This window comes from Amblyomma americanum, chromosome 3 (genome assembly GCF_052857255.1).
Source record: "Amblyomma americanum isolate KBUSLIRL-KWMA chromosome 3, ASM5285725v1, whole genome shotgun sequence".
Lineage (NCBI taxonomy): Eukaryota > Metazoa > Arthropoda > Arachnida > Ixodida > Ixodidae > Amblyomma > Amblyomma americanum.
This window is the reverse complement of record NC_135499.1, coordinates 84,935,175-84,962,503: the sequence shown is the minus strand read 5'-3', so window position 1 is coordinate 84,962,503 and position 27,329 is coordinate 84,935,175. Positions and strand designations below refer to the sequence as shown.

General features: G+C 49.3%; 1 pseudogene; it reads left to right on the top strand.

The window, feature by feature from the left end:
* Nucleotides 1–22,852: 22,852 nt before the first annotated feature.
* On the top strand, nt 22,853–27,073 carry LOC144123873 (uncharacterized; annotated as a pseudogene).
* The last annotated feature ends 256 nt before the right edge of the window (nt 27,074–27,329 follow it).

Below are 27,329 nucleotides of genomic sequence, written 5' to 3'. Positions count from 1 at the left end.
CCGGTGCCGACGAAGGCCGTGTCTGGAACTGGAAGTGTTTCCACGACGCTCGTCCCCGACCAAATGGTTCTCGAGTAAGGAGGATGTTGTTCTGCTCGACGAATGGCCGGCTTTGTCGACCGTAAGACTACGGTTGGCGGCGTCAGCCTCCGCAGCGATTACTGCAGCGCCGGCGGCACCCGCTCCTTGAGCCGCGGCTGGCTTCTCCTGGACGAGTGGGTGCTGCGCCGCCTCCGTCAGTCCCGGATCTTCGGCCAGCTCCCTGGGCCGCAGCAAGTGGCTGACGGCGAGCGTAGCTGCCAGCAACCCACCGAACGCCAGCAGAGTCGGGACGAGGAAACCGAGGCGGCGACTCGGGGACCTGGTGGCGGGAGGTCGGTCAAGCGAGGCGCTGCCCAGGCCTCTTGGTTCGCCGGCGGCATCGCCCTGAGTCGGCACGCCGACTTGGTGGCTCGGCGGCGGAAATATGGCGCCGGGCTGCCGCGCGGCTGTCGCGAAGGGCGTCAGGAGGGACTGGACCTCGGTGATCCCGCTGCACGAGAGCGAGGTGGGCGGCAGCCAGAAGTGCGGGGACATGGCCGGCGCCGACGAGCTGCCGCGAGGGTGCTGCGTCACCGCGCCGCGGAAGATGAGCATCACCGGTCCGGGTAGGGAAGGGGTCGCCTGTACTGGCGGCCGAAAGCGATGTCTTCTTTTGTCAGCTGCCGACGCAGATTCCAAACCTCGCGAATGGCGTTGAGCAGACGCAGTCAGGACCAGGTTGTTGCTGTACAAACCACCCTGCCGAGTCGTTGTTGTTGTTGTTGAGTCAGTAGATCAAGCTTCTTCTTCAGCGCTCGCACTGTAGATTGCATCCGCACAGCGGAACTTGGCGGGTAAACGAATAAGTTGAATAGTTGTACCGTTGTATCTAAACAACGGTGTGGAAGTGATATTTTGGTTTTGTTTTATTTATAATTTCATTTTGTTCTCTGTAAATTTTGGACAGCATGAACAAATCGAGCACAAGATGCATCGGGATCCAATTGAATCTGTGCCACTGTGCCTTCAGCGACATTTAGACGAAAGGAGCTGAAATTATCTAGCAACAGACCACGTGAGGGGCCTGCTCACGTTTGCTCGTTCTTTACCGATGAATTCTGCAAAGGAACCATATTCGTATTAGTTTGTAGGCTTAACGCCTCAGGAGCGAAGGAACAAGACCACTGCTGTGAACCGCCACCAGAACATTGTTGTTGTTGTTGACCTCACACAATGGCACATACCCACAAGGGGGATTGGCCATAACCAGGCGGTGACTATTTAAATGACCAGTTGCATGTGGTAAGCATGGGATGACCTACCAAAATTTGGATCGCACAGTTTTCGTAGCCGAGGTGGTTGCAGGAGGTTAGGGGGGTCATACAAACTAAAATTTAGGCAAAGAAGGGGTAGGGATTACTATAAGAGGTTGTAAAAACCGAAATACAGAAGCTGATAATGGGATGGGCAGGACGAAAGCTCATGAAGGTAGACGTTTTGATTCTAGTAGATAATTTTGAATGGCAGAGCAAACGTTCCCATTGGTATGGCCAAGCATAGAAGCGCCAAGAGACAGAACAACCGCAGAAGACAGGCGCAAACTGAGATTCTGTATTGGAACTTCTAATAGTCGCCTCCTAATCGATGAGTAGCGGCGGCAAAAAAGAAGAAAGTGCTCTATTGTTTCCGGCTCCGCACAATACGGACACAATGGGGAGATCGCCAGACCAGGCCTGTATAGGTAAAAATTTAGTTGCGGCACTCGGCAACGAAGCCTCGTGAAGGAAACTTCAAGATTGCGCGATCGCCAGACTGAGCTTCTCCATGGGAACAGTAGGTGCTGGAAGTCGTCCAAGGAAGTAAGCGCTGATGCGCCCAATTCGTTCATTACAGTGTACCGTCGAAAGCGTGCCGCCGTGATGTCAGCAGTTGTTGGAAGCGGGTCAACAATTGGTCCACTCAGGGCTGCCTTCGCTAAAGCATCAGCTGATTCATTTAATAGAAGACCCCTGTGCCCAGGAATCCAAAGAAATCGAATTGATGTGATGTGTGGAGGGATCAGGAATTTTAGAATCCGAAAGAGCTGCGATTCAGTGGACGCCGAGAGGGAAGTGCATAAAGATAACGAGTCCGTAATTATTATTACTGCTGATAAAGAAATTGGTACCTTGCGCAGAGCGAGAACCACTGCTAGAAACTCAGCCAGATAGATAGGAGTGGAATCTTGGAGACGGAGAGAAAAAGACCAGTCAAGGGACTAGGAGTAAATACCTACACCTGCCTTTTCTGCACACACCGAGCCATCAGTCGCAATTGCAACATGTGAGCTTAAGGTCGACAAATAATCCTGCAACATACCATTTAACCATGAGAAAGACAGTAATTTTGCATTACGTGGATAAATGTCATCGTAGATGATAGACACATTTGCAGGGATAGACCGCACCGGAACAATTTCAGGTATTCGCACGTTGAGTGGGCCCAGCAAAGATTCAACGAAACAGATTTGGGGAGTTTGAAGGCGAGACCATCCGACACCCAAGAACTCCGCTCGCTGCCCTAGGAAGATCAACTCGGATGCATGCTGCTCCGAGTCGCAAAACTTTAAAAACGTTTGTACTGTCAAAAGGCGAAACCTTGCATTAAGAGACGGCACCCGCGCTTCCAGATACAAAACATTGTTTGCCACGTATTTAGGGAGACCCAAACACAGGCGCAGAGCTTCTCGCTCTAAGAGCAGAAGTGGGCGTAGTTTGTATGCAGCTGCTCCAGAAAACAAAACGCAACCGAATTCCAAGATTGGCCGGATATACATTTTGTAAATCAGCAGAAGAGCATGAGTGGCAGATCGGGCTAGTTGGTAATTTTCCATAATGCGATACAGCGCGAATAAAGACGGGGACGAAGCGAGACAAGACACCACAGACACCACAGAGCATGTCTGCGCATACCGCAGCGAGGGCTACTCATCCTTCGCAGAAGGCCTACCGCCCGAATCCCTTTCGCAGCAACCTGATCTATATGTGACCGCCAAGAGAGAGAGGAGTCATAAGTTACCCCGAGATACTTTAGGGAACATACCTGAGCAATGACATGATGACGATAAGACAATGAAATGTGCACCTGTTGAGTAACCGGAAAAGGTAACAAAGCGCACTTGTTTACATTAAGACTTAAGTGTAATTCAGATAACCATCGGTCAAGGGAATTTAAATATGACTGTAATGCCATATACACAGAATGTAAATCACTCGCAGCAGCAAAGAAAGCTATATCGTCTGCATACACGTACGTAGTCACGTCAGGGGAAGTCGGAATCGAACTGAGTAAGAGGTTGAATAGAACAGGGGAGAGAACTGCACCTTGAGGCACACCTCTAGATTGATGAAATTTCTTTGTAGAAACTCCGCGTTGACAACAATAAAATTCTCTGTCAGCCAGTAAAGCTGACACCCATTCCACAAAATAACTTGGCAAGCCCAGAGCACGTAGTCTGTACATGAGAGGCCCATGTTCGACACTGTCATATGCTTTCGAGATGTCTAGAGTTACCAGCGCAGCATACTGTCGACGCCGGCGCGCTAGTCGGACACGGCTTTCGAGGTCAGTATGCGCACACCATATAGAGCACCCAGGCTTGAAACCAATCTGACAGGGGTTAAGTAGTCCCTTTTCAGTAATAATGGGCATGATTCGTCCATACAGCACGCGTTCAATCAATTTCACCAGATTCGATGTCAATGAAATTGGTCGAAGGTTGTCTAAGACCAACCCTTCGCCTGGCTTTTTAAGCACCGGGATAATTTTGGAAACACGCCATACATCCGGGATCCATGGGGTTCTAATAGAGTAATTTACCAGCTCCAATATAGCATTGGGGGATTCGTCGAACATTATTTTAATCATCGCAGAGGTGACACGGTCAGGACCACGAGCTGCAGAAGGTAACCGATTTATCACCTGGGAGAGCTCAGAAACCGAGACATTAAGGAAATCATCATAGTGATACCCAAGCAGTTGTGGGCGAGAGAGCGCAGCCGAAAAACGGTGTTCCAAGCCTTTGCCAATTTCTTCTAATGACCTGGCAAGCTCTACTGGAACATAACCAGAACATAACTGCGAGCCGTGGCTGCACGAGCCACGGCCAGGCGCCGTCTTTATTGTCTTCTCCGGGTGGCGCGCGTTATCTGGGTTTCCGGCGCCACCCAAGAGAGTGCGCTACAAGTTACTTGCAGCTCTGTTTTTTTTTTCGTTGAATTCAGTTGATATTCAGCGCCAGTAATATGCCAGGTGGTGGCGGTGCTTGATCTATGGTTCCTGGGGTTTAATGTCGCAAAGCTTCGCATGCGCAGCCATTTTAAGCACTCACTAATGGGGTAGAGACACCAAATTTAAGGTTTTCTGCGCCTTAGCTTTTGTGCTTCAGATCACTCCTAAACACCTTGTCCCTTTCGGCGTGCGGTTTGGTGCTATCAGCTCGAGTGCTAAAAATGACGGCAATTGAGACGCTATTTCTCAATATCACTATCTGTGGCCGTCCGCCCAAATTATAGCTGCGGCATGAGCCATAGAGTTATCGATGGCTGTGTGGAGACAAACAAATGAGCCCCTGTCCGAAACAGTGGGCGGTGAAAGCGCCAATCTCCACGCTGCCCACCCATGGATAGGATGGGCACTTCGTGCGTCACATTCGTGTCGCCGAGACCACTCCGCGTTTTCAGAGAAAGGCGGCTTATGCCCTGCAGATTGCACAAAAGGAGCGCGCGTTGGAGCAAGAAAAAAAAACACTTGGCAATTGACCCTCAATGCCTGAAACGCAGCGAACATAGACATAAGGTGAAATAACAGGCTTAAAAAGCTATCTGCTCCCGTAGCCAAGCACGGAAAAACTGGAGACCTTGGAGAAACCAACCAAACAAGCACAGCGCTCCTTCTCGCCTGCCGCGCAGCAGACACAACGCAGACAGAAGTATACAAGTTTTTGCACTCACTCCCCTGTGAGCCTGCTGCATAATTTAGTGGGCACATTATTCGGGCCAGTTCCGTTCACAGGCCGCAGAAGAAGCGGGAATCTGCAGTACGCGACAAGCGAGGGGCTCAAGGTAGCTGGTTGGAGCAGAGACCTTGCTAACACGTGGATGGATCCAAGTGTTTCGCAGAAGCCCAAACTCCTTCTCTTGATCAAATTTCCTTGCAGGTTCTGTATTCCGCGACATTAGAAGTTTCCCGACGTACAGCGATAGGTGCTGTGCCTGGCCGGAAATCTAGCCAAACGTGACCGCAATCTGCGCGTCACCAATATTTTTGCCACGGTACCGTGGGTCTAGGTGGCTGGCAGCGATATGAATAGGTTGCACACAGATCTCACGCCTGCTGATCACATGCTATGTGAGCCTGTTCCTCCTGCATCGATATGCTAGTTTCCAGCCACACAGCGAGTTGCGTCTTGATAGACTGGAAGACTTCGTAGACTTCCGACAACAGGGCCTTGTCAGAGGCAAGCGTAGTAACGGCCGAGGAAACTGGTCTCACTAGGTCTAAGCATCTACGCAAGTGCAGTGGGAGGGTGAGGCCACCGCATCTTGTCTTGCTAGGCAGTTTGAGTGTTGTGAAATTCCCTTTGCCATACCTTGACTCTTGTTCTTGCTGGACCGCAGCAGCAACTGCGTGAGTGTTTTCACATAATCGATTACTTTTCTGTACGTTTGATGAACCTCTCTAATAATTTTAGGTGCATAAGGTCGCTGAGCAGTAGGTTCAGCCCACGTGCTGCGCACCAAATGGTTGCAACATGCGGAAATTTGTCAACAAACTTTCTCGTATGCTGCCTGCATATTACCCGCATTGTCAATAACTAAGGCAGCTACGTTGCGGGGTTGCAGAGAGAGTCGCTGCTGATGTAGGTCGCCTCGTGCCAATTCGTGCCTGTTTTAACCGGTTTGTAAAACACAGGCTGCGGTATAGTAATGACGAAGTTCACAACCGAGTCTCCGTGTATGTTGGTCCACCCATCTGTGAGCACAGTAAGGCATGTCGATTAAGTCAGAGCCTCCTCTACATCAGTTTATACTCGCTCAAATTCAGCGTCAAGCAGGCGGCCGCTCAAAACGTACTGGCTAGGTGGTGTGTATGAAGGCCAAAGCATCTTAAAAGTAGCGAGCCATTGCTTGGTTTCCGATAAAGAGAATGGCGTGTACCTTGCATACACAACCCTGACAAAGGCATCATCATTTTTGGTTGCATTCGAGGCGTGATTCTGTCGACTGAAAAGGAGACGCTAGCGGATTTTTTCACTAAAGGAGTTTCCGGTGAGACACCGGTACTTTGGTACCCATTTGATGAGGCCGCCGACGAGCTCCCAGATTGTTTTCAGATGCAACGCCATGCAACTCCTTCACCTCCTTAGGGCACTTTTTGTAGGACAACAGATCTTTTGTGAAGCATGTGGCATTAGGGAAGACATGCGACGCGTCACAGTACTTGCAGAACGCCTGCAGCTTTTTTCCCGCAGTAGGCGAGTCACACACGTTAAAAGTTTACCAAACGTACGATCCTTGACGAACGATAGCGAAAACTTGGGATACTCACGCTACGGTGAACTACTGGCCAATAGGCGAACTATGGTTCAGATATGTCGAAGCGTGAAAAACATGGCGCGCCATTTGAAAATCACGATGGAGATCTTCCACCGGTTTCTAGCGACGGGAGGTGCATTACAGCGATCTGACAGCGAAACAAGAACAGCGAAGAACGAGTAGCCTTCCGAAAAAGAAACCGTCCCGAAATTTTGGTTTCACTTAATTTTACCCTGATTGAAAAAAAAAGAAAACGAAAAACTTTTCTTTTTCGAGATTTTTAGGGGTTTTTTTCGACTCTCACATCTCTTGGCAGGAGTGTCAACTTACGCAGCCCAACAGCACCACAAACCTGCTGTCGCTTCATCTGAGGAGGCGACGGTGGAGTCGCCAGCACTCCTGCAGTGGACCTACCATGGAATATCCACGTGCACGAACGAGTTCTTGCTACTGTAGCGTGTGGGACAGCCTGCACCGCTTCTTCTTCACAAAATGAGCGGCAGCGACTCTATAGTACACCATCAGCAGGCCGCCGCGGTGGCTCAGTGGTTATGGAGCTCGACAGCTCACCCTGAAGAAGCGGCTCCGGTTCCGGCCGCGGCGGTAGAATTTGATGAAGGCGAAATTCAAGAGGCCCGTGTACTGTGCGATGTCAGTGCGCGTTAAAGAACTCCAGGTGGTCAAAAATTCCGGAGCCCTTCACTACGGCGTCCCTCATAGCCTGAGTCGCTTTGGGACGTTCATCATCATTATCATCATCATCACCATCAACGTCATCATCAGCCTGTCACACCCACTGCAGGGCAAAGGCCTCTCCATGTCTCTCCAATTGTCCATGTCCCTTGCCACCTGCGCCCACCCTATGCCTGCGAACTTCCTAATCTCATCCGCCCACCTAACCTTCTGCCGCCCCATGCTACGATTGCCTTCTCTTGGAATCCACTCCGTTACCCTTGAGGACTAGCGGCTATCTTGCTTTCGCAGTACATGCCCTCTCCAAGCCCATTTACTCCCCTTGATTTCGACTAGGATGCCATTAACACGCGTTTATTCCCTCACCCACTCTGCCCGCTTCCGTTCTCTTAACGTTACACCTATCATTTTTCTTTCCATGGCTCGCTGTGTTGTTCTTAACTTAAGCTGAACCCTTTTCGTTAGCCTCCACGTTTCTGCCCCGCAGGTGAGTGCCGGAAAGATACAGCTGTTGTACACTTTTCCTTTGAGGGATATTGGTAACCTGCTATTGATGATCTGAGAGAATCCGCCCTATGTGCTCCACATTATTCTTATCCTTCTAGTTATTTCCCTCTCATGATCCGGATCAGCTGTTTCTACCTGCCCTAAGTAGTATTCCTTTACCACTTCCAGCACCTCGCTGCCATTTGTGAATTGCTGTTCTCTTGCTAGACTGTTGAACATTACTTTGGTTTTCTGCATGTTATTTCTAGACACACGGTTCTGCTCTGCCTGTCTAACTCATTGATTATGATTTGCAGTTCATCTCCTGAGTGACTCGGCAAGGCGATGTCATCAGCGAAGTGCAGATTATTTAGGTATCCTCTATAAATCTTATTTCCACCTGTTCCCTATTGAGGCCTATACTACTGTAAACAGGCGGTGAATAGCATTGGCGAGATAATGCCTCCTTGCCTGACTCCCTTCCTTATTGAAATCTTATTGCTGACTTTGTGGAGGACTATGGTAGCTGTTCAGTTCGTATATATATCTTCCAGTATTTTGACATAAGGCTCATCTGCACCATGATTCCGCAATGCCTGTATGACTGCTGAGGTTTCCACGGATTCAAATGCTTTCTCGTAATCAATGATTGCTATATATAGAGGTTGGTTATATTATGCGCATCTCCCGATCACCTGACTGATAATTTGAATATTGACACCGCCCATTCATCGTCGTCGTTCTACTAGAACCACGAGAGCGCGGAATGCGCGCGCGAGCTGGCCTTAGAAAAAGAAGCCGAAGTGTCTGGCTGCGAATGCTCCGCTTTTGGGACTGCTACTGACGTCCGCGGCAGTCACCTACTTTGACGTATCCAACCGAGCTGTACCACCCGTGACAATATGATCTGTTGTAGAATATTCTTTACTAAAGCATGCCTGATCATTTGGTTGATTAAAGTCTAAGGTTGCCCTGACTCTATTAGCGATTACCTTAGTAAATACCTTGTAGGAAACGAACAGTAAGCTGATCGGTTTGGGACGTTAAACCCCCATAGACCACGGACCTACCATAAGCGGCTACGAGGTGCTCTTCCAAGCAGCGATCCAAATTGTCCGTGGCACTGGGACGCGAACCGAAGCTCAGACTATGGTGTGCGCACGCTGAAAAATCCCACGTATGGGACTCGACGCAGAAGCAACCAAGAGATCTCGAACAGTGCTGTGATGGTCTGGTTGGGGTGACATTATAAAAACAAGAACTGCGCGAAAAGGACGGCACTGGAGAGAAGCACACGGTACGAGCGAAGACTAACAACTGGTTTATTGCACCGACGGCTCCTTCCTTCAAATAGCAAAGCGCATGTGCACCAACCACACCAAGACAAAAAAAGCGTTATCATCTCGTCAACCGGAGAAATCAAACTCCTTGCGGTACAAGTGTATGGAAGCTTCGACACACACTTTTAAGAGCGCCTTGATTGCTTAGGAGTACGCTGAAAAAGCACAGTGCCAACCAAACGAGGCAAAAGACGATAAAAAGCGCTTGCCAAGCTTTTCACCCTATTGCTGTGGGCATGTATGAGGATAACAATAACAACAAACGTGCTGAGACATATGACGGACGTGTTTGTGCGCATTTAGCGCCTCGTGTGCTTTTCTGTCGCAAAAGAATAAAAGATTCCTCAAATTGCAGTAGTAATAACTCGAGCGCGCCGTACACTACTCTCAACTATTTCATGTTCTCAACTACACTCAAGTCACCAGAAAAGCTTTCAGAGGACTGATTCTTTTTATTCGCTCCGCCGGGCATAGAAGGTACATGTATGCCACTGCCCAATGTTGTCAGGACAGCGAGCATGAACTGTTGCAGGAACATTGTAAAACCGCGCGCAAAAAAAAAAACGAGATACGAGAGCAAGAAAGACACCGGACAAGCGCTGTTGCAGAAAATTTGTTAAGAGTGCCACATTTCAAAAGCCTCTGGGCTGTCCTCGAGGACCTGCTGAAATGCAGGTTCTGCAGATTCTGCTTAAACAATTGGCGAAAGTTCCTTTTCAAGTTTATTCCGAGTGTCCACGACATTGCCGAGATGGCAGCGTCTACCACGTGGGGGTTTCAGTTATCACTTAACACAACTGCGTTGGGAACGCAGACACATAGGGCGTTAAAAAGGTGACTGTTATGCTGGGGAAGTTATGCCGCGGGTAACGTTAGCCTTCCAAGTATGGTGGCATCGAGAGGAGGATTGCGGTGCTTTGAAAAAAAAAATCCGTGCGACTCTGCTATCAACGTGTGCTTTTACGCTTCCTATGTTGCCTAAGATAGCTCAGCGTGTTGGCCTTCTGGTTTGAGATCGTGGCCCCCTCACCAACAAAAATCGCTAACGGCACTTCTTAAATACTTTAAGAACACACAGGGAATACTAAGAATTTATTTTTAAAATATCGCCAGTCTGGGAAAGAGCGCACAGCAAAGAAACAAGAAATCAGCCACTACTCCAAATAACGGTGACAACACTCCATCTAGTCTATTTCTCTACGGAAGCATGCATCTTTTCATCACCGTGTTAACAAAACACACTGGGACGTGCTACGATGGCAAAGTGGTCGTGGTGTATTGCAGCTGAGCTCCGACTGCTCTGTAGAATCTGGTGTCTTTTAGAGCTCTAAATGAAGTGAAGAATCATAACTTATTTTTTCTATGCTCACAGCTTCGCCTGGAGCCGGACGTCAATGAATATTTCTTTTACTGTGCAGGTATGATTTTCAGACTAAGCTATCGACTGCCTTACGTAGCTGCCAAGCAATCAGGGACTGGAAAAGGACGCGTGATACGAAATTAGACAAATACTTTTACTGTTTTTCATGTTTAGGAAATCTATGCGCTGCAGTTAGCTAAACGTACTTCATGCCTTTTTAGGTAAATTTGGCCTGAGACAGCTCTTCTTTGATAGAATGGGCGAATCATCTGGGCATTCGAAGGCTTCCGCGAAGCTTGCAGAGTTTTGCACGGCCAAGTTAATATCTTCCTCTGGCATCACTTTTGCGGGTGACTCGCAGCGGTTATACACCCAGAGAAGATATGCGAGCTGTCCTTCAGTGAAGGTAGTCCTGCCCACTCTGTAGCTCTTCCTCCAGCCTTCTTGGCGCTCCGGGTGGATGATCGAAGCGAGTCCCAATGCGGTGCTGAATGCTCTGAGCCACCTTCCGTTGCCGCTGCGGTTAGAATGGTCACCGTTGCCAAAACAGCGAAGGCGAGCTTCGATAATCGTCGACGTTTCTTGCGACCACGTTGTTCTCTCCAGGAGGAACGACCACACTTCTGTGGCCATTCCCACACCAATGGTCGGGATGTGAACGGTGTCCTGTGGGCTCGCGTCTACTTTCAGCAGCATATACAAGTTGGAAGGAACGAAGACAATATCCTCCCGCCTCGAAACTTCTGGTTTGAACAGGTCCTTAGCGCTGGGAATGTTTCGAGCGTTTCTAGCTTTCCTCAGATCGTAAGCGTACGCGCGAGCAAGCAGTAGATTTTCGGCGAATGAATTTTTGGGATCAAATTTGGGAACGACCACATCGCAACCCGCTATCTCTTTCGGCAACATCAGCTTCATTCTCTTCAGACATCGAATGACGGCTGCTCTGTCCTTTCGGGAAAACAGGCCTGGTGTTAAAGAAATCAAAGCCTCAGTGGAAACTGTGTCGACGACATGGGAGAAGTAGTCACGAATGTAGTCGTCAGTTTCCTGCGTAGATATGGCTTCTGCTTTGAAGACTTCTTCCACTTCGCACACACCCAGCTGCTCGCACGATGGCGGGTAGCTCAGAACAGTAGATCTACGCATCAGGGGTCGCATCACTTCATAAGTGTTCAGGGCCATGCATGTGACAATGTAGGCAGCTGAAACGGGGTGATTAGCGGCGTCTGCTATGACAGTGAGAACGTCGCTCAGTCCCTCCTCTTGTACTTGATACACAGAGCTTACATTTGGGTACGCGGGCAGAACGAATTCTTTCAGGATTTCACCCCATTCGTGGTCTGTCAGGGGCAACACCGGCGTGTCTACGGTGACGACCGTAACTTTCCTGGAACCGTTACTGCCGCTAAGCTTGCAGAGAACCTTGCCGAAATCCACCACCTGTTCGACCGTTACGGTAGCGTTCCAAATTTTGTTGAAGGCGCCCACGGCAGCAGCTGCCGTCATGTTCCAGTACACAGGCGTCGGACCGCAGTTCATGTTTCTTGTCAGTTTCAGCGTCGAGGAAGGACTATGGGTAGAGGAGGAGGGCAGAGCAGCAAATGAAACAACCGACGGAAGACCGTACTTCACGCTGGCTTCCACAAAGAAGCGCACTATTTGGCGCAATTCCGTTGCGGCCAGAGCAGATCTTGCAGTGGCGGCGATGGCAGACGTCAAGTTGGCGACGGCGGCCTGGGATGTCATGTCTGGCGCGTTTGCAGGTACTGCCTGGCGGAGAAATGTGAGCAGCGCACCGGCTTCGCTGCGCCTCGACTGCGTGCGCAGGAGTTGCACAAGCCGCCACTTGGTAAGCACCCGGAACATGGGCGACACGTAGGTGGCGTCCGGACCCGCTGACCTGGAGCAGACGTAGTCGTAGAAGTCGCTGCAAGGGTCACCGCTGGCATTGAGAACGGACGCAACTTGCACGGCCTCAGTCTCGCAGCAAAAGCCGCGTGTCCTCGTCAAGTCTTCTTCCGGGTCTGCCTTCAGCGGGACCTGAGGCCCCATGGAGTGGATAACAAGAGCGAGCAGGATGACGCTGAGCACAGACAACACGGCGGCTGCTGTCACGACGAAGACGAAATATTTTCTGGCCTTAGAGACGGGGTGGCCGTTCTCCGAGTCCTCGGTACCAGAGGGACTGCCTTGGCTGGGCTTCTGTGATCTGGTGTTGTGTTGTTCTGCACATACCCGCGAAGGAGCTTGGCCACACACGGAAGGAATCAAAGCCGCCTGTGATCTCCCCATTCTGTCGTTGTTGTTGTTGGCCTCATAAAATGGCACATACCATTTTCCAGCAGTCCTCCGCCGTCCTCTTCGTCGCAAAGTGGCACGCGCAAGCTGCTAACGCTCTTCTGTATTGCAATATAGAATAAAAAGTTCTCGGCGAAATGTTTAATAAAAGAAGCTTTATTGCTCTTACTGGAATTTTTTTTTTCGTTGTGAATCTAAAGCCATGAAGCTGCCAGGATAAGGGATTCTCATCAAACCGAAATACAACTTGGCTGAAGGCCATACGAAACCCTCGAGAAGAAGTTTGTTTGTAGGTCATTTGTTTTTCTTTTTCCCTTTTCCCTTTTTCTTTTCAGTTTACGCCCTACTTGAATTAGGGCCCAGAGGTGTTGCACTCCCGCGTGCGCTATCATTTGCTTGTTTTTTCTTTTTTTGTCCGCGTCATTGTAAGCTGAATGGTTATCTATGCCTTCTGATCGTTGGACGATCCCGCACTCTGGTTATGCGCCATCTGTTGTTAGATGAGCAAAAACAACTTGAACGACACTCTTGGGATTCTACTTTTTATCTGCAAAAATGTTTATTTTCGCAGATCTGGGCTCGCGCCTTCGATGACATCTAAATTGCATTGGCAAGTCGTATTCCTCAAACATAATATTCTTTCCTTCCGGTGGTTGGCTCACAATTGAAAGACTTATTTTGGCATCCCTGTCGCATAGTTAGGGCTTAGTATCTGTAATGGTTTTCTCCCTTTCGATGCAAACGTCATCACAGTGCATGTTACGAAACCAGTATGTGAGTATCCTCAGAACCACCTTCCCCGAGCGAACCTACTAGTAAACCTTCGGCCTTAAGTCTGCTTAGCAAGTGACCATGGACTTCGTCAGACCTGCGTCACTTTGGAAGGTGCTAAGGACCTCCGGATCTTAACAGGCCGCAATCCGCCTTTTTCACGATGCGACTGCGACTGCGCATGCGCCCATCCCCTGGCGGCGGTGTCGCGAAACATATTGGAAGCGTCGCGCGCTCCACTCGAGACCGGTCGTGGAAGTGTAAACAAACCGGCTTCTTACGCGGGGTGCGTTGCTGCAGCCGTCGGGCGTTCAGCGCGACGCATCTGGCGATGCATACGACATGTGTTATACATACGGCTGCAATGCCCAATGTGTAAAGGGAAGCAAACTTGGATTTTTTCGCTTTCCGAACGCTTCCCGAGACCGCCTTCGACGCAAAGCGTGGATAAAAGCAGTTCGCCGGCTCGACGATCGTGGCCGCCCTTGGACACCGCCAAGCACGTCAAGACTGTGCGGGAATCACTTTGTGACAGATACGGACAAGGCACTGCGTTTAAATGCATGTGCAGTCTATCACGAAAGGTTTTATTCATGGCCAGGAAGGCCTCGAATGTCACCGCGGCATTTAGACTTCGTTCCGACGCTCTCTGCTTTCTCAAGCAAGAAGGCCGAATGGGCAAGTGCTGTGAGCCGCTTTCAACGTGCGATGGAGCGGACAACGAAAAGAAGCTACGAGGGCATTCACGCATGGTGCTAGAAATTTGTCATAATCTCCCATTAAAATTTCCTTGTTTATGCCACTACACCCTGGCCAATCCCACCGGTGTTAGTATGTGCCATGTATTAAGAGGCAGAAGAAGAAGAAGGTGCGTTATGCGTGTGTTCGAATCATATCCATGATGAAGTGCTCTGCGTGGTATCGCCGGAATGACTCAATGTGCGCCCCTCGCGCTCGTCTTTATGGACGCGCATGCTTGTTTAACCTATGCAGCGGTGTGCTGTGGGAAAATAATGTGAAATTCTAGCAGAGCTGCCATGTTGTGAGTACGCTTGTGCTTTTGTAGTTCGTGTAGCTATTCGGCAGCGCTTGCGCACAACGATTGCTTGCGAGAACTGTTGTCCCCAGTCGTTTTCTGTGCTACGGCGTGCACGATGCAGTATCCACCTTTTAATGGATGGCAGGCATACACAGCGGAAAACACCAACCTCACTGATCGGGGATATTTCATTGAACATTATGTTCCGAATTTAGCCTTCATCTCTGAAGCGGCGGCCCTTGCTCAGCTGGCGATCGCATCGCATGCCGGTTGATCGGAGATATTGAAGAATTTGCTCATCGGTGGGCACAGCAGCCTGCTTCGGTCTTCGCACCCAGCCATCAATCAATCCTAGAAATCATCCAGGTACCAGGTGCTGCCCAGGACACGCCATCGTTGACAGATTCCAACAAAACGTGCTCCGCAGCGGCACTCATTCCGGCCGGGTTGGACGCACAGTACCCTTCCACTGAGCTTCCAGCGTTGTACGAGAGGTGGCAGCACAGGAATATGATAAAGGCGGATTGAAAATTGAATCGGGACCGTGTTTTATTAGCTGGCCTTTTCTTCTTTTCCTCCTTTGTCTTTGGTAGCGGACGCTTGTAAATTTCGAGCTGATAGCTCCAAGCAATGCGGCTCGTCGGCTCCATTACCACTACCAGGCACTACCAATGGCAGAGATGGTAACGAAAGGAAAAGGCAGCGTACAAAATGCTGCTCCTGACAACGTTTATCGCCATTAAAGAACGGGCAATTAAAGAACGGGCAAGTACTCTTACCGGTGCTTACTGTAGAAGAAAGAACATCGCGTACGACTCTTGATAGACAAATACATTGCCTAGTTGGCAACATCGACAGGTCCCTAAGCGTTAACAAGAGGCTGGCAGTCATTGTAAGCAGCCTGAATAAGGGGTAGAAAGTTTAGGTAGCGCAGGTATACGCACTGGCCTCCAGTCACAATGATAAGCTGGTTGAAAGATGAAATGGGGACGCCCCAATAGAAGAATACAGTAAAAAAAAAGGCGTACGGCACTGACTCGTAGCCACAAGATACCTGTAACAGGCGAGCAGAAAAAAAAAAATTAGGGCCCAGAAAGGACAGGGGAGGGCCATTTGTTGAAGTTGGAAGGCGAAACAACAGCGCAATTTAACGAGGACAAGAAAGGCACACACAGTACAGCAGGACATGGAGGCTACCAGGTACGATTGCCTCGCTGATCCATAAACTATGCATCCGTAATCTAATGTAGAACGTACTACAGAGCGATGAATCTGTAAAAGACAAGTCCTATCGGAGCCCCAATGTTTTCGTGAAAGTACTTTTAGTATATTCAGAGATTTAGAAGCTTTCTTTTTGAGTACGTTTATGTGTGGTAGGAATGTGAGTTTTATGTCATAAGTTATTCCTAGAAATTTGTGCTCATATTTAATTGGTAGTGCTACTTCATTTAAATACATGGAGGGATCAGTGCGCAGTCCTCTTCTAAGCGAAAAAAGAACAGCTACTGACTTTTGCGTAGAAAACTTGAAACCGTTTTCGTCTGCCCATGTTGTTAGTTTGTTTACTGTCATCTGTATTTGCCTCTCACACGATGTAACGCTAGAGGATGTGCAAGCAATCTGGAAATCGTCAACGTAGACAGAATACATTATACACCTTGAGGTTATTTTTACTAGGGAATTAATTTCTACTATAAAAAGCGTGGTGCTTAAAATGCACCCCTGAGGCACGCCGTTCTCTTGAATGAAATTCTTAGAAAGAGTGGCACCCAGGCGTAGTTGAAATGAACGGTTGGTCAAAAAGTCACTCAAGCATTTTAGCATTCTACCACGGATTCCAAGGTCTCCAAGGTCCCACAGTACGCCAAACCTCCATGTGGTGTCATAGGCTTTCTCTAAATCGAAAAAGACCGCAAGGCAGTGTTGCTTGTGTATAAATGCTTCTCGGACTGTGTTCTCTAGGCGGACTAGATGGTCGGTTGTAGAGCACGCCTTTTTAAACCCACACTGATGGATGTCAAGAAGATCACGGGATTGTAATATAACCATTAATCTAATGTTAAGGACGCTTTCGAAGGATTTGGCAAGTACGCTTGTTAGGGCTATAGTCCTGTAATTGCTAGGGGAGGTAGGTACTTTTCCCGGCTTCAACAACGGTACAATAATGGCTTTTTTCCATGCCTCTGGAATCTCTCCAGATAACCATATTTTGTTAAAAAATTTCAGAAGCGAGTCTACAGCATGTTCGGACAAGTGGGCAAGCCTTTCGTAATGGACTTAATCTGGTCATGGTGCAGTCTGTTTACCCGAAGAAAGTACACTGTTAATTTCTTGTAGTGTAAATGGGCTATTATATGCTTCGTGAGCACTGTCCTTTATCGGCAGTCTTTCTTTTTCGGCTGTGTTTTTATATTTTAAAAATAATTCTGTATAGTTAGAGGAACTAGATACAGTGGAAAAATGTTCGCCTAATATGTCTGCTTGTTCTTTTATATTTGTCTGTACACCAAGGGCGGTCAGAAGAACTGTGAATGGAGAGTAGCGACCATCCATTTTGTGTACTGCCTCCCGCATTTTTTTCGAAGAGACTTGGCGGTTTATCGAGGAAATGAAACGCTGCCAGGATGATTTTTCGGCATTTCGACGTATGTACCGCGCTTTTGCTCTTGCTTTTTTAAAGTTTATAAGGTTCTCCTGTGTGGGGTATCGGCGAAATATACCCCAAGCTTTATTTTGTAGTTTTTTTCCTTCGTTGCAATCTCGTGTCCACCACATTTTATGGTTGCGTTGTACTATTCCTGAAGATTGGGGGATAGCCAAGCGTGCGGCAGAAAGAATGCAATATGTGAACTTTTCATTTATTTCATTTACATTAATATTTTCTAACGTAATATTTTCTAACGTGGCTGCTTTTCTAAAAAGCTGCCAGTCTGCTAAATTGAGCTTCCAACACCGTGGTTTTGTCTGGGTGACTGATGGTGGAGATGACAGGCAGATTTTAACAGGGGATGATCGCTTCCGTACGGGTTGTCTAAGACATACCATTTAACATCGTTAAGAACTGAAGGAGAGCTAAAAGACAAATCTAAAACACTCACTTTTCCTGAACTAGGGGAGCAATAAATAGGATTACCGCTGTTCAATAAACAAATATTGTTGTATAGTATAAAATCCTCAATAACCTGACCTCTGATATCGGTTTTCTCACTGCCCCAGAAACAAGATTGTGCATTAAAATCGCCAACTATCAAGTATGGCTCCGGTAACTGTTGTAAAAGGCTCTCTAATTCATGCTGTCTTACTTAGAGATGTGGTTGAAGATATACGCTACAAACTGTAATGGTCTTGTAACCAACCACGGTGGCTGCTACGGCTTCGAACCTAGTTTTGAATTTGATTTCGCTAGCTGCTACGCCAGGTTGCACAATGATGCCTACGCCTCCCGAGAGTCTGCTCGCCCCCTCTCGGTCACGGCGGAAGACAGTATACTTCTTTAGCACCTTTGTCTGCTTATGGCCTAGATTGGTTTCCTGCACACATAAAGCAATAGGGGAAATTGTGTTTAAAATGTCTTTTATGTCGTTATAGTTATTTACGAGACCTCTGCAGTTACAGTGTATCATGAAAGCCATCTTAATGTTGTGTGCGTGTGTGCAGATAAAATTAGATTAACTTTGATTTGGCCCCTTGACTCGGAGCCTCATATTTTTTTGATCGATCCAAAAACCTCCGCCGTCCGTTCGATGTGGACGGCACGGGGCTGCCCTGGGTCGTGTCCATCACCTCAGCAGAGGCGCTGGACGACCGTGCAGGATGCACGCTGACTTTTGAGTTAGACCTCGACCTGTGGGAAGAGGTCTTGAGGCCCGCTGAACCGCGGGTCTGCGCAGCCTGCTTTGGGGTTGGCGAAGTAGCATCAGCTACTCCACCAGGAGGCGCGGATGGCCCTGCCATAGGCCCAATGCGTGCGGCCTGTACAGGTGCCGAAGCCTGGTGTAATGCGCCGCGCCCACGCACCACATCGGTGAAGGTTGTTTTCGCAGTGAAGGAGAATCGGTTTGTTTCGACGTATCGCATTCTCGCTTCCTTGAAAGAAATATTTTTAGTGGTTTTAAGAGTAATTATTTCTTTCTCTTTTTTTCCAGGACGGACAAGCCCTGGAGTATGCAGCATGTTCTCCCTCACAATTTGTGCACCGCGGGGCACCAACACATTCATCTGACTGGTGGTCCTTCGAGGAGCATTTCGCGCAAGTTTTGCGGCCGCGACAACTCTGTGAGCCGTGGCCGAACCTCTGGCAATTGAAACATCTGCGTGGGTTGGGTATATATGGCCTTACGTTTATTTTCAGGTACCCTACTTCAATGCTTTCAGGTAGTGTGCTGGTGTTGAAAGTGAGGATCATGTGTTTCGTATCTATTTCCTTGTTATCCTTCCGGATCTTTATCCGCTGAACATTTATGACATCTTGGTCGGCAAGGCCTTCAAGCATTTCTTTTTCAGAGAGGTGAACAAAATCAATTTCTGATATGACGCCTCGGACTGTGTTCAAAGATCGGTGTGACGTGATGGAGACAGAAATCTCCCCTATCGATACAATATTTGCAATTTTAGAGTGCTGGACGGTGTCACGTATTTCGAGCAGTAAGTCGCCACTAGCCATTTTTGATGCCTTGTACCCAAACCCCAAGGCACTTTGCTACCAAGAATGGGGAAATGAGTCCTGCTTGTTGTTCTTCAGCTTTGCTGTGAATGACATGAAATTTTGGGAATGACACTTTTCATTTTTGAAAAAATCTTCATCGTTCCGCCCTCTTTTTAGAGAACGATCAGGTTGGGAATAGAGGGGAGCCATAAAAAAATTAGTTTTTCAGCCACGGCGCCAGCCACCCACCACGGAGCACAACAAGGGGACGGGACAGCAACTTGCACGCAAGTCCTGCCCACGCCAGCTGTAAACCTCAACTATAACCAAATATGACGAAACCCAGGGTAGTTCGCCACACAAGGTTAACCCTAGCCGCCCATGAAGAAATGAAAAAACCAAGAAACGACGAGGAGACAGGACAGTAGTCAGAAAGAAGATAGGAAACTAAAAAATGTAGAGGAGGACAAGGAAAGGCGACTGCCGATTTCCCCCGGTCGGGTCAGGCCGGAGGTGCCGTCTACAGGAAGCTGGGGCCAAAATGGTGTGTTGCCTCTACCGAGGGGCCTTAAAGGTCCAAACGCTCGGCATCGGCTCAACCACCAGGATCCCCTTTTCCCCGGACACGGCGATGCCACGCACGGCGAGGCGCGGGTGCTCGGGTACGTGGTGATGCACTGTTCACCATCATCCCCCTGCGGGGATGTCCCTGCGGATGCTCGGGAACCCGTGGTGTCGCCACTCACCAACGCCTGCAAGTTGCAGACGCCCCCCTGCGGGGAAACAGTAGACCTGAGCTTACCGGATTAACACATTCATCAGCGAGAGTTGGCTGCCATTAGCGGCCGAGATATCTGGAGTGGTAGAAGGCCTCGGTACGGCCGCCTCATGGTTATTCGCACTTAGGCCGGAAACGCCGGCGGCGGCTCCGCTTCCTAACCCACCTGGCGACTCCTCTCCGTGGGTTGATCATCGGTTCATGAGCCTGACTCCAGCAGCACGTATCATACCCTGCGTTGCCTGCAGGCGGAGTGCAAGACGCGTTCCGAAGGGAAATCTTCACAGTATCAATGTGTTCTTGGACAAATCAAGATTATCCGGCTGCCTGACCTTGCGGGAAAAACTAGGGCCACAATTAGGCGTTACCGCATGAAGCGGATTTAAGTTGTTTGACGGCGGAACGAATCATCGTACCGTAAACCGTTAACCTAAAAAAAAACCGAGCTCCAGGCCGGCGGAAAATTGTACCTTTAGAATACCAGTGAGTACCTGGCCGCACTAGCGATCGAACCCACCATCTGCCGAATGCGAGGCGGATGCTCTATGACCACGCCACCGCTTCGATTAAACAAAAATGTACCACAATGGGCTTTATCGAACAAGGCGGATTTCGGTTCCCCGTAGATCGGTTTTCTATCGGAGGAGGGTGAGGGGACCAAAGGTCCTTTTTTCCAGCATTTCACCAGAGAAGAGCCGAGCACCGGGCAAGGGGAAATCTTGTACCGATTTAATATGCTTGCTTTTGGATAGAGATCCTTCCGAAGTCAACTAAAACTGACTAAATGTGCACTGAGTTGTTCAGACTGTGTCATTCACAACCAGGGAATGGATGATCAGACAAAAAATGTAGATAAGCATAAAACTACTACAGAAGGTATTTGCCTATGTTATAGATACAATTTAGACATTTACTTTTACATCTTTTTGTGCTCAGTTGATCGAGTTGTTAGAGCTGCACGGCCTATTCAGTACGGTACTGCAGCAACATGACGTTCAGCTGGATCATCTTAACCACCCGCTGGCTTCATTGCTGAACACATGGGAACAATGTATAGCCGTCCATAGACCTGTCTAGAGCGTTCGAACGCTGAACCGGGGAGTGCACTTGCGCCATCTATCAATGGCCTAGGGCTCGAAGCATAGCCATATTGTGCATGCGCGTTCCCATGGATCTTGTTTAACTACTAATGCCTCAAAAACAACATGAGGCCCACCAGACTGCGGCAACAGTCATAAACGCAAAACATAGCACGCTGCTCGAGCGCTCTAAACAGGTGTGTAGACGACTATACGAACATGCACGTGTGCTCTGCGGCGTCAGTGCAAGCTAAAGACCTGCTTGTGGTCGAAACTGATATGGAGCTTAAGTTCCCTGTAAGGCCGCCGATCTTTTCCAGCTGCGTACCTTTGCAGGAAGCAGGACGCCGGCAAACGCGGGAACCGCTCCCCAGTATAAGCGAGAGCCCCCAGTACATACGGGGAACGAAAATGGTCGCTCGACGCACAGACCGCCCCCCCCCCCCCCCCAACGACGTGGGCTATCGTCGGGGAGGCACCCGCAGCGTCCCGCCGTGCCTCGTGAACAAAAGCGTGACGGACATCTGTCATGGCGGACAGGCAGTACTCACCAAGAATGGGGGAAGACAGGGGCGATCCTTAATCTGGTTTCCCGGAGCGGCAGACAAACCCCTTAATGCTTACTAGCTGTGTCCCGCCGTCGGTAGCGCGGCAGCATCGTGGGCAATTTCGCCCCCTCCTCTGTTGCTGACGGGCGACGCGGACCGATAATGGGTGGCGGTATGCCTGAGGCATGGATTAGCTCCGAAGGGAGAGCGTGTGGATACTCTCACTTGAGAGAGAATGGTGGCGTATTTGTTTTTTATTTAGTTTGTGTTAACAAGACTATGGGTTCGAGGCTAAGCCCAACCCAAGGAGTTGTCCCCATCTCTCATGTTATTTTTGAATGGAGAATTGATGCTTAGGGCGGGCCACTGAAAAAGACCGTCCTTAGTCCTTTGTTAATGAAGTGCTTAAAAGCGCATGTAAACGGATGAAGTCCAGTCTGAGCTGGGGCTCCATGCTTAGCATGTAACGTGATGCTACTTAGGCTCTAACCTGCCAGGTCGATGAGTAAAGTAGCCCAAAGTTTGTTCTTTTGTAAAGTCAGTTCTGCTTTTTCCAGTTTAACTCTCTGTATATGTATGCTGTAAATGTATGCTCTGCTGTCATCATCTACAAGCTCGCCTCCTGTCCATCTTCCAAGCCGAACGACACTAGAGGAAGGGTTCGTGAACCTTCCTCGAAGAAACGAACGACCTTTGAAAATCTACTGGCGCAGCACGACAGGCTTCGGCACGTCTCATCACCAAGGGCAGGCATCGCAGTGACAACCACAGGCCATCCGACACGGAGCAGCGAGGAGCTGTTAAGGAACGACTCCACCTCGGCTGCTACCGAAGCTGGTAGAGCGGACGCATCTTCCGGGCTCTGGGCGGCAGACATCAGAAGATCTGCGCCGGGTGTGTGGGATTTCTTGCGTTTTGTTGAAGCAGGCATGGTGGTTAGTTTGTGGGGCCCATGGTCGATACGAGGAGAACGTTAGCCACTAAAGATAGCGAATCTGATCCTGAGAATGAAATGAGGTCAAACAGTCGCCAGGAGCAGCAGTCGCTAGAGGGCGGTGTAGAAACGGGGATGGATCAGAACGAGGGAGCGACTATGGAGGATTATTTCAGTGTGGAGAGCAGGTTACAGGCCGACGACCAGAGACAGACATCGTCACTAGACGCTACAGGAACTGATACAGAAAAAATGGCTATTCGCCGTATGGAGTTAAATGTGGAAATGGAACTACGAATGCGTGAAATTGAATCCAGGGAGCGACTGGCACTTAAGCAGATGGAGCTTGGGCTGTCGAATGGTCGAATGTCACGGCCGCTTGGGTCGGGACAGAGTGATGAACGGTGTATAGGCTCAGATTCAATATCACAATGTGCGAAAGTCCTTAAGGGCTACAGAATGCCATGCGATGCAGATGTACCATTGTGGTTTGAGGAGGTGGAGAAGCTTTTCACTACTTTCAATGTTCCAGACAGTAGCCGAGTGCACTTAATTTTGCCGGCACTGACAGAGCGAGTCAGATACTTACTTCGTAACCTTGACTGAGCCGAATGCACTAATTATGAGGCTGTAAAAATAGCGGTTCTAGAAGAATTAAAACTCACTCCGACTGAGTACCTTGAGAGATTTGAGAAAGCAGCGAAAAGGATGGAGGAGACGTGGGCTCAGTTTGCGTCTCACGTGAAAACGTATTTAATGTACTACATCCAGGCTAGAGAGGTAGACTCAAAAGAGGCGTTCACCGATCTCATGGTGTCCGATCGCATTAAGGCAAGCCTCAGCCCGGAGGGCATTGAATATGTGCGCCTTCGAGAAGGAGAGAGTTGGCTGAAGCCTCAAGAAATATCAAAGGCCCTACAGACCTTCGAGCAAGCAAAAGGTAAAGGGCGGGCTGCGAGACAGATTACAATGCGAGTACTGCAAACGGGCCAAAAGCAGGGTAATGTTGAAAAACACGCAGTAAAGTGCCACTAGTGCCATGGACTGGGCCATGTTGCTAGGAATTGCCCGCGAGTAACAGCAAATGAGCCGCGCCAGCAACAAGCATATGGGCACAGGCGGAGGGTGCAAAAGGTCGCGCTGGTAGATGAGACAGAAGTAAAGGACGCAGCGGTAAACCAAGGCGCGGTTTTAACTGCTAAATTAGGAATGCCTATGAAAAATTCAAGGGCAGCCGCATCGAGACTACAGTTCGTAGAGCTTGTATGCGGAGACAGAGGCATTGCTTGATACGGGCAGTGAAATCACGGTAATAAGAGAGAGCATACTACCGCAGGCGCTGACGGGACCATCGGGGACAGTGAAGCTAGTGTCGGCTTTCGGCAGATCTATTCAGGTGAAATTGGCGACGATCCCTCTACGGATAGTTCATGAAGGAACAATCGCAGACGATCAAAATATAGTCATAGTATGTGCCCTCACCAATGAGCTTACTGAGGGGGTGGACTGTTTGCTGTCGTCAGAAGACTGGCAGCTGCTTAGAAAGCACAGCGATAGAGCGTTCACAACAAGTACTAGTACTGCAGTCAGTATGGCGGCGAATCAAGAACCTAAAAACGCGGCAAATCAGAATTGTGAGGCACTGGCATGCGAAGTTGGCAGGGTACCAAATGACGACGTTCCGCGAGAGGAAGCAGAGCCACCTGGGACGGAAGATGCAGTTACACTGTCTAGCCAGCGAGAAATGTTTCGAGCAGCGCAGCTCGCTTACGAGAGCTTGAGGAAGGCATGGGAAAATTCTAAGCACGGAAAGGCGAGTATGTTCGTTACTGAGGGAATTCTACACCATTGGGACTCAATAGCGGGTACTAAAGTGCGACAACTGGTGCTTACCCAAGAAAGACGAAAGGAAGTTCTGTCCTTGGCGCACGAATCGCTGTGGGGTGGACACCTGGGTCCAAGGAAGACCAAGGCCCGCATAAAGTACAACTTTTATTGGCCCGGTATGGAAAAGGATATTTCAGAGTACTACCAGTCTTATCATGGGGGCCAAATCCGCTCAGACCGGCGTCACACTGACAACATACCCATCACCCCATTGACTAGGCCTGAACACCCCTTTCAGGTTGTCAACGTAGATGTCATAGGGCCTCTTGACACGCCATCTGGAAGGGGTCACAAATATGCTCTGTGCCGTGTCGATTTATGCACGGTATGGCCAGAAGTCGTATTCCTTCGTTCCCTGACTTCTAGGGCTGCGTGTGACGCCCTTTTAGAAATATTCAGTCGAACCGGAATTCCGCAGAAAATCTGTTCGGATCAGGGAACAAATTTTAAGGCTTAACTCACGCAGCTGATGCTAGAAAAATTAGGTTGTTCACCTAGATTTTCTACCCCGGAATATCCTGAAAGCAATGGCGCCGTGTAAAGGTGGAATCAGGCGCTAGAGAATATGCTGTTTCATGTCATAGAAAAGGACCCGCATAATTGGGATAAGCTGATCCCTTTTGTATTGTGGGCTTACCGCGAAGTTCCCCACGACACTACGGGCGTAGCACCCTTTCAGCTTTTGTATGGCCGAAACCCGACAGGTCCGCTTACGGTTCTTCGCCAAACATGGGCAGGAAAAGTCAGTGTACCAGCGACGCTAAGGGAGGAGCCAGCTAAATACTTGAAACAGCTACGGGCAAAGTTTGAGCTAGAGGCCAGTGTGGCTGGGCTTACAAGCACGGCGCGACAGGCTAGCTGCACAGATGCCTACAACAGAAGGACGCGGAAAGAGGTCTTTAACGTGGGCGATCAAGTGCTCATTTTTGACACAGACCGTACCACTAAGATGGCCCCGAAGTGGTTCGGTCCCGTCACAGTAATTGGGTGTGAGAGACAACATTCGTGGCGGGTAGAGAACGAATAGGGAAAAAGATCAGTGGTGCACGCCAACCGGATGAGACCGTACTATGCGAGGGTGAGCCATATTGGGTTGGTGTCTGATGAAGATCATGAGTTTGGGGAAGTAGAGTGCGCGCCACAAGTTGCGTCACCACTACTAGACGAGCAACTAATACAATTAGAAAAGTTAGCCCACCTACGGGAGCAGGAGCAGAATGAAGTGCGAAGACTGTTCACAAAGCACCGCTCACTTTTCGATGGCAAGCCGGGACTGGCAAAAGTAGGCGTACACCTAATTGAGCTAGAAGAAGGGTTCAAACCGAAAAAAGCTTTTCCTTATCGGGTGCCTGAACTGCTCAAGAAAGAAGTAAGCCGCCAAGTGGAGGAGTTACTTAAGTTAGGATTAATTTATCCTGTAGAAAGTGAATTTGCACACCCAGTTGTGTGCGTGGGCAAGAAAGATGGGTCGATGCGAATGTGTATTGACTACCGAACTTTGAATGCAGGAACTCGTTCAGACGCGTTTCCGATGACTAACTCCCAGGAGCTAATTTTTTGTGTAGGTCGCGCGCAGTTAATCACGCTAGTGAATTTAAGGCGTGGCTACTGGCAGGTACCGATGGACCCGCACCGCCAAGCGCTTACCGCATTTGTGACGCATGAGGGGCAATATGCGTGGACAGTCATGCCCTTTGGGCTAAAGAACTCGGCAGCGACCTTCCAAAGAATTGTAAATACGCTCCTATCTAAGCACCAAGCCTACGCCACTGCATATCTGGATTACATAGCAATTTTCTCTAATACTTGAAAGGAACACGTAGAGCACATCAATGCTATCTCTTGGCTGCTTAGAGGAGCCGGACTAAAGGCTAGCCCTGAAAAATGTCAAGTAGGTCAGCCTCACATTCAATATCTAGGACACATAGTGGGTTCAGGGACGCATGCACCTGACCCGGAGAAGATATCCGCCATAAAAGGCTTAGTGCAGTCTAACACAAAGAAAGAGCTGCGAAGCTTGCTAGGACTATGTGGATATTATAGAGAATATGTCCCAGGATACGCTGAATTAGCTGGCCCCCTAACGACTTTGACAAAGCGGGGCGTACCCAGCTTGATCCCGTGGCCAGAAGATGCGGAGCGCGCATTAGAAGAGCTGAAAGACTCGCTCTGCAGAGCAGTGGCCTTGAGCACTCCACAATCTCACCAGCCGTATTGGCTTTTCACTGACGCATCAGCGACGGCTGCTGGGGCTTGCATGGCACAAATGACAGAAGAGGGCAAAGAAAGACCTATAGCGTTCGCGAGTCATCGCTTCGACGCGGCTCAGGCGAGATGGTCGACCATAGAGCGCGAAGCGTTTGCTATTAATGGGCTCTTAAGAAGTTTGATTATTGGCTCTTTGGCGCTGTGGTCAATGTCGTGTCTGACCACAACCCGCTGTCATACTTGACGACGTGCACTCCACACGGGGCAAAATTGGCTAGATGGGCGCTGGCACTCCAGCGTTATAACATAACGGTGAAACATAGGAAAGGCACCAAGAATGGAAACGCAGATGCGCTATCCACGCTCCCCAACTTGACAGGGGAGTCAGGCGGTACCACCATGCTAGCCTAGACGAGGCGTGAATGTTCCCACTCAACCGACGCTCGGTGAGCGGGATGCCGTGTGTTGAAGTCGGGCACATACGAAGAGACTTCTGCATGGCGTCTGCATGGAACCGGTGCCCGTGAGTGTTGTGCGCAGACCTGTGAACAGTAATGAACAATGTGGCTTTGTGTGTGCTGCGAATGTGGACTCTGCGCAGTGCATGATGTTGCTGCCCGTTCAGTCAACTGTACAGCAGCATGCACCAATGTTGTGCTTTAGTTTT